This window comes from Eubalaena glacialis, chromosome 2 (genome assembly GCF_028564815.1).
Source record: "Eubalaena glacialis isolate mEubGla1 chromosome 2, mEubGla1.1.hap2.+ XY, whole genome shotgun sequence".
NCBI classification, from domain to species: Eukaryota; Metazoa; Chordata; class Mammalia; order Artiodactyla; family Balaenidae; genus Eubalaena; species Eubalaena glacialis.
The window spans coordinates 43,276,246-43,285,123 of NC_083717.1; positions in this window are offsets into that span (position 1 = coordinate 43,276,246).

Below are 8,878 nucleotides of genomic sequence, written 5' to 3' on the forward strand. Positions count from 1 at the left end.
ATTATTTTCATTTATATGTATGATATATTTTATACCCCATATTTCAAAATAGAAAACTGTAGTTAAAAGTTATGTGAGAAGCAAATTAGACATGTGACTTGATACCTTTTTAAAAAAAAACTGTAGACTTTTTAAAGAGCAGTTTTAGGTTTACAGGAAAATTGAGCTGAAGGTACATAAATTTCCTATATCCCCTCTGCCCCCATTCATGCACATAACATCTCCCATAATCAACATCTTCCCTGCCCCCAGAGTGGTACATCTGTTATAATTGATGAACCTACATTGACACATCATTATCACCTAAAGTCCATAGTTTGTATTAGGTTTCACTCTTAATGTTGTTCATTCTGTGGGTTTGGACAAATGTATAAAGACATGTATCCATCATTATGGTATCACACAGAATGTTTCCACTGCCCTAAAAATCCTCTGTACTCCCCCTCTTCATCCCTTCCTCCTTCCTATCCCCTGGCAATGACTGATCCTTTCACTATCTCCATAGTTTTGCCTTTTTCAAAATGTCATATAGTTGGAATCATACAGGAAGTGGCCTTTTCTGATTGGCTCTTTTTACTTAGTAATGTGAATTTAAGTTTTGTTCATGTCTGTTCATGGTTTAATCGGCTAATTTCTTTGTAGCGCTAAACAATATTCCATCGTCTGGACTTGTTACAGAGTAACAAGTAGAATAGAAGTCAGTACTATGGCACAGGTTTTTAAGAAAAGAAAAGGTTTTATTATGAGGGTTATGGGCAAGGAGACAGGAGGCACAGCTCAAATCTGTGTCTCCCGGGTCCATCTGGGGTTCGGTTAAACTTTCATGGGTTAAGGGAAGAGGGTAGGTATGCAGAAGTGTTGGTGGGCAGTTTTCCATTGGAGGGCTTTGGAACTTTGCCATTTGTGGTAAGGTACGGTAAAGGTGGCTTCAGCACTGGATCTTCCTGAACAATGGACCCTTCATTTCTGTAAGGGTTCCTGAGCTCAGGCTCCGGTCAGAGTCCCGTCATGCCCCAGTCCTTTGGTTCTGGGTATTGTTTGAGGTGAAAATCTTCTCCTCTGTGCATGTTTCAGCTGTATGACTTGTGGTTTTGTCCTGTTGTCTCTGAAAAACTGATCAGTATCTTGTTTGAAATAGGATAGGGCCAGTTTGTGGCTGGTTCTGTGGTTACAGATGTACCTCTGTTTATTTATCCACTCACCTACTGAAGGATATCTAAGTTACATCCAGGTTTTGGCAATTATAAATAAAATGGCTATAAATATCTGTGTGTGAGTTTTTGTGTTTATATAAGTTTTCAACTTCTTTGGGTTGAAGACCAAGGAGTGTGACTGCTGGAATTGTATGGTAAGAGTATGTTTAGTTTTGTACTCAATACATTTTGAAGCTCTTGTCTTCAGGTGCAGCCATCACACTTGTGCATCACCATTAAATAGAGTTGAGATGAAGCAAACTGAAAACTTTTTGGATTTGCCTTTTCCTTTGACTTTATGCTGGGAGAGATTTCCCAAACTTTCAATTCCCTCTTATTTCTCAAAGCTGAGACCAATGGACTATTTCATTCTGCTCAAGTGTGAAGTAGATAACTATTCTGAGTCACCTACAATGAACACTATCTCTTTATTTCTATCCTTATTTTTAAAATATTTTTATGTTCTAAAAAATATTTCACAGTGCCCTTAGCTAATATTCTTTGGTTGAATATTTCACTTGAAGGTCCCTTTGAAGGGGAGAGGATATAGTCTAGGATATGTGTATCCCAGCTACCTGGAATACTTCATACAGTAGTAGAACCTCAAAGTCTTTCCATGATCAGGGTTGGTGCCAAAAGAAAACTGATTACTGAGGAGCATTTATCTCAGTAGCCCTTGTATTTTTATTAAATTTCTAGTCCCTGAGTCTCTGGTAGGATAAGATTCTTCATAACAATTGAAGTGCTCAGTCACCACAAATATGTACCCAGGGTTTCAGCTTTCAGGTTAAAAAGACAAGGTTTCCCACATCTGACTAAGGTATTTGCTTTGTGTTACTTCCACATCAGTTTTCCACTTTAGAAAGTTATTCGTCTGGGTGATTTGAGACCTAGTCTCACAGTTGAAGTGATGTCCTCTAATCTTATGTACCCCCCCCATCACGACTCCCAAAATAGCACATTAATTACTGGTTCTTTCCCTTCCGAGATGAGCAATGAAATCAGGAAATTCTCTTTTGGCCTTGAGATGATTTTTCTGTGCCACCTTCCCAGCTTGGATGGGGAACAGAGGGAGAAGTAGAGTGAAGAGAAGACTTCAGTCCTGGTAGAGAGTTTTAACTTGAAATGAGTGAGTTTAAAGCCTGAACTGATTGAATAATCCCACAGAAATAGTTTGAAAGTAGGAGAGACTGAGTCATCTTCAGGGGAAATTCCAGAAATACTACAAAGAAAAGCTAAAGATAGCAATCTTATTGAAACAGAAGAGTAGGGAACTATCTTGATTTGCATAGAACTTCTATTGATCCCTTTCAAGTGCCAAGATTAAGAAATCTTCAACATTGATGGAAATGGGAGCTCCAAAGGTAAGATGCTGCAGTAAACGTTACTAGTGCTTATGAAAATGTCTGGTTATCCTCTCCTTCGGGACATATATTCTCTTAAAGTTTTTTATGTGGCATCTGAGTTGCTTTGGATGATGAAATACAAGCGGAAATGATGTATATCAATTTCTATCTGGAAGTATTTATGGGCTATATCATGATTCTCCAAGCTCTCTTCTTCTATCTTCGGTGAACCCTGCAGATTTAAGGTGCTGATGTCATAAGATGATGGAGATTTTATCACCCTGGGGTTGTGAGTGATGACAACAAATCCACATCAGACATGTATCATGAGTGAGAAATAAACCTTTGTTATTTTAAGTCATTGAGATTTGGGGTTGTTTGTTACTAGAATTAGCATATCCTGATGAATATAGGAGTTTGGTTATAGAAAAATAAAGTTCTATTCTTGCACATCTAATTTTGTGTTTTTAAATTTCAAACCAGCTACACACTCATTTGACATATAATAATTTGACTATAGGGCTTCCCTGGTGGCGCAGTGGTTAAGAATCCACCTGCCAATACACGGGACACAAGTTCGAGCCCTGGCCCCGGAAGATCCCACATGCCTCGGAGCAACTAAGCCCATGTGCCACAAGTACTGAGCCTGCACTCTGAAGACCGCAAGCCACAACTACTGGCCCGCATGCCACAACTACTGAAGCCCGAGCACCTAGAGCCTGTACTCCGCAACAAGAGAAGCCACCGCAATGAGAAGCCTGCGCACCGCAACGAAGAGTAGCCCCCGCTCGCTGCAACTAGAGAAAGCCCGTGCGCAGCATTGAAAACCCAATGCAGCCAAAAATAAATAAATAAATTTATTTTTTAAAAAAAGAATTTGACTATAGATGCTCAGCAAAGAAAACAACATGTTTAACAAGTGTGGCTGGTTAATCCTGGTATCTTTCAAGGAACATACATTGCAACCCATGATGTAAACCTGCTGCTCTTTCTGTGTGTCTTGGCTCTGCTGTGCTGCACGTAGTGAAGAATCTTTAAACTGAGGGACTCTAGCCTTTAAAGATATGCATTTTTTCATACACGATAACCCAAACAGAAATCAGTGACTTCATCTGGAGTTTTATAAACAAACAAACAAACCCTTCCCACGCTAAAGCAAAATATAGGTTGTGCCACTGGTTCTCAGGCTAGAGTAAGGAACTGTAATTTGTGGATGGGATATTGAGTCTTACTATCAGGCAGATTTCTGCTGGTGGAATTTAGGGACTTCTGGATCCTACTATAGTGTAGTCTGTAGGTCTTCGGTCCTGTTGTTTGAATGTAGACACAGAGTTGGTGGAGTCAGCAAATGCTGCATCAGGAGCCCCACTAAACAGGCCACCCTGAACACTTGCCCACACGTGATGCCGGAAGACCCCCCAAAGAGACTGGACCTGGACCTCCCCATTTCTTGCTGGTATAACCAGAGCATACTGAGAGTTCAAGGTTATGTCAATTAAACGGTTTTGGAAAACTGGAATGCTTTTCCACAAAGCTCCTAAAATACTCACCAAACCTTAGAAGGTCTTTAATTCATTTTAACAGGGCCCATAGATAATAATAATGGTTTTGGAAGGCTGCTGTCCATCTAGTTTTTTATGATACCATGTGCCCAACAAATTTAACTGAAGCCAGCAGAATTTACTTACGTGACAAGGGGTAACTTTTATTTATCTTTTATTAAAAAAATTTTTTTTTTGGCCACACCATGCAGCATGCGGGGTCTTAGTTCCCCGACCAGGGATCGAACTTGTGGCCCCTGCAGTGGAAGCTTGGAGTCTTAACTACTGGACCATCAGGGAAGTCTCAGACAAGGGGTAATTTTTAGAGCTCTTTCTCCCAAGTAGTTCAGTAACAGGATAGTTCTAAGAAAACCACAGTTATATCATCCAGATATAAGACAACAAGTTATAGAAATGACAACAACACTTCGAGATAGCTCATGTCCAAAATCACTTTTTTTTTTTTTTTGATCAACATCAGGAAGGGAGAGGGGCTCCCAAGTATCTTAGACTATCCTTTCAAATTGTTAGAACTCTAAAGGAAAGAAAGATACTGCCCTTCTTTGTCTTTTAAAAAATTACCATAGCCTTTTGATAATATACACTTTTAAAATCCATCACTGAAAAGTTTACTCCCTAACAGGAAGTCCAGGAAATTTTACTTTAAATTGTCTAATAGAATTTGGTAATTCAAGCCTGTCTGGATTTTTACCTGTTCTTTTTTTAAAAACTAGCTCAGTGGGGAAGCATTTGGACAATGGAACACCAAAATAATCCTGTTATTTGGTAGATTCTAGGGAGGTCTCATAAATGATCACTCTCAAGCACTGCAATGTTCCTATGTCTTGTTGCCCTATTTGATGTCATTTGCCCCAAATGCACACAATTTTTCTTCCATTTTCCTGATGCTAGGAGTTGACAAAATAAAAGCTCTCTGAATTAAATTTAAGAGTCCAGTTGGGAGAACTTCAAGATGTGAAATTTAGAGAGGCAGCATTTAGCTCCTCTTCTATTTTCTGTAGTCTTTGCACACAGGTGGTGGAGGGGAGGATCACCCAGAAACTTTGGCTCTGGGTAAGCATTTAAAAATCCTGAAATGACTTCCTAGCAATGCAAACATCCTTCACATGTTTTCTGGATCAAAACATCCAACTGCTCACCTCACCTCACTTTAAGTTTTTCCTTCTTGACAATCAGCTAATGAAGAGAAAGTAACACATCCTAAGTTATTAAATTTTTGTAGTGGAAATGGTTTTAAGTGATTCTTCTAAAATGTGTCTGAAAGGAAGGGATGAGTTCAAGTAAGGTAGAAAGAACCACATCTTGTTAATTGAGCACCTTATGTGTGCTAGAAATGGAGCCAGGTGTTTTACATACTCCTTATGGGGCCATCAGTAACTGTCCTGTTCCTAAGTTAGTGTCTGTGATAGAACCATAGGCTCTGAAGTCCTAGAAAAGTGTGGAACTGGGCTATGAAAGTTGGATAGGTGGTTTCTTTATGTTCCTAGCCAGAAAATTTGGGGTGCATCTTCCTAAGTCAGATCAATCAATTCATATCAACAATAATTTCCCCTTCTGCCAGCCCAAGTACTTGGGGAATATTTCACCCAGGACAGCTGTTGCTTATATATTTCTTTCTAGTGCACAAAGGGAGGCTATAAAACCACACATTTTTAAACAAACAAACCAGAACGTATACTTCAAAATGGGTGGTGTTGCCTATGAAAGACTTCTTATTGGATACTAGATATTTGTTCCAGTGATGCTTCCAGGGATCAGAGTAGCACTGGAGGCTTGGACATGCTCTTGGGGATTGCCTCCAGAGTTTATGCATCATTTTAGAATTTTCTCAGGATGTGCAGATCATCTGTAGTGAAGGAGCCATGTAGCAAGTAGCCAAAAGTTAAATAGACTCTATAATTGTGAGCTAAAAGCATGAAGTGAAGCCCCCTCTGAGGGGCAAGACAGAGCTTGACCAGGATGGACATTTGTGGTTGGAGTTTGGGTGTCTGGAGACCGAAGATGCTGGTTAGAGAAGAAGGGTTAACAACAAGTTGGAGAGGGAAGTCGGAAGAAGGTAAAACTGGGGCACAGATAAAGGGCTGTGTTAGTCTGAGTCCTCTAAGAAGCAGATTTCAAGTTGAGATGAATATATAAGACTTATTAAGAGGGAAAATACCCATGTGAGAGAAATTGGGGAGATTCCAGGAGCTGAGAAGGTTACCTGACTTCAATGCAAGTTTCCTAGATGGCCATTCAGTCTAAGGGAGGTTTGGAGAAGTTACTGGGAATCCTTGAGCCAAAGCTGGCCATCAGAGGGGTCTCACCTCTTCCATGTATATTATCCCTGCCCTGCTCTGTGATTGGCTTGGAGCAGCTGGTGGAGGAGATTTATCTCCATGTAGAGCACAGGGGATGGTCCATTATGCTCTTGGGTAAATACCCTTGTTGGAAGTCTGTAAGGTGCATTTCCATGGCATCCAGAATAATCGAGATGAACTGAGAAGGAAGAATTACAGCCAAAAATTATGGTGCCTAAAGAGCCTACTGAGTCAGAACTGGGCTATGAAGCACAAATGATCACAGGCTGACTGATGGAGTGGGAGGTAGGGGATCCTAGGTGTGGGGGTAGCACCGACACTGGACAACTAAAACAAAGGACACTGCAGGTGAGATGCTCCTGTACAGCTGCCCACCATCTGAGCCTAACTCCAGTCCAGTGCCTGTCTGCTTCCCAGGGGAGCTCTGGAAGCATCCGAAGGATGCTTAAGCTGTATCCAATTAGTTTTGATTGTGGAAAATGAGAAGTGATCCTCAAATGAGGCTCTTTTCTGGTGTGACTAGTAACGGCTTGAAAGATAATGTTCTAGGTCCAGAAATAGTTTGATCAATGGCAGCATTGTTGGGATAACTGTTTATTTTCCCAAAGGAAGTATTTTGAAGGAAACAGTGTTCATTTGGACATATAAGTTCTAGTGGCTTTGTTCCAAAATAGTACTTATTATTACTTGATTAACAATGTATTACCTTTTTAGGAGTGGTTTGCAACTGTTTTTATATCTCCACCCATTTAATATGCCCTACATACTACCAACAATAAGATCTTTTACTACTTTTGATTATTCTCAGGAGGAGCCTAGGGAAACAGGTAAAGGCAACCCCCAATCCCCCTCTATGCTTATCTGTTGTCTATCTTCATCTTCTAGAATGTGTAAACTCAAAGAAAACAAGGACCCTATCTGTTTGTTTACTGCTGTAGTTTGCATCAAATATTAGGCAGTGATTATTTGTTCAATGATTGTTGAACTTAAAGCACACAATATTCATATATTAGAGAGTTGTTAGATGAGAGCTTAAGATCCCTCCAAATTTGGATATTCAATGATCCATGGCTTTCTGTTTATTTGTGTCTATGTTTTTTCCTTTTCTTACAAATACTTCCTGTTTTTCAAAAACAATTCTTTGAGAAAGCCTAGTAGCACACTCCCATTTCAGATGTCAGAAAATTAAGGGCCACAAAGGCAAAGCACTGACCATTTGTACTGCACTTTATTTATTTATTTATTTATTTATTTATATTAGAGTAGAGTTGCTTTACAATGTTATATTAGTTTCTGCTGTATAACGAAGTGAATCAGCTATATGTATACATATATATCCTCCCTCTTGGACCTCCCTCCCACCACCACCCCCGTCCCACGCATCTAGGTCATCACAGAGCACTGAGCTGAGCTCTCTGTGCTATACAGCAGGTTCCCACTAGCTATCAATTTTACACGTGGTAGTGTGTATATGTCAATCCTAATTGCTCTGACTTTTCCACTAGTGGGTTCTCCTTAAGAGAGGGATTAAGCTTTACTCTCTCTACATCCTCTGTACATAATGTAATCTCCATTGCATAGTAGACATACTCCAAGGCCCAGTCTGACAAAGCTCTAAGGACTGCATTGTGTGAACTCTGTTATTTAGTCTTTTGTGTGACATAATCCCCCCAAGTTTCAGAAAAAAATATTAAAAAAAAACATATTCCTAAGATGTGGCACGTATCTACAATGGAATATTACTCAGCCATAAAAAGAAACAAAATTGAGTTATTTGTAATGAGGTGGATGGACCTAGAGACTGTCATACAGAGTGAAGTAAGTCAGAAAGAGAAAAACAAATACTGTATGCTAACACACATATATGGAATCTAAAAGAAAAAATGGTTATGAAGAACCTAGGGCAGGACAGGAATAAAGATGCAGATGTAGAGAATGGACTTGAGGACATGGGGAGGGGGAAGGGTAAGCTGGGACGAAGTGAGAGAGTGGCATGGACTTGTATATACTACCAAATGTAAAATAGATAGCTAGTGGGAAGCAGCCGCATAGCACAGGGAGATCAGCTCTGTGTTTTGAAACCACCTAGAGGGGTGGGATAGGGAGGGTGGGAAGGAGACACAAGAGGGAGGGGATATGGGGATGTATGTATACGTATAGCTGATTCACTTTGTTATAAAGCAGAAACTAACACACCATTGTAAAGCAATTATACTCCAATAAAGATGTTAAAACAAAACAAAACATATTCCTTCGAACACAGTATGTATATGTTCCTGTTTTGTTGCTCTGCTTCCTAAACTATACATCTCTCAGATATTTTGCCCTTTCATCAGTATAAGACCCCCCACCCCTGCCAGCTATCATGGGCTGTAAAATATCAGATGAGAAAGAACTGGACTTGAACTCTCATACTCAAGTATGGAGCTTTTGGTTCCTGGCCTGGAGCACTAAAAGATTAAATATGCTAATTTCCA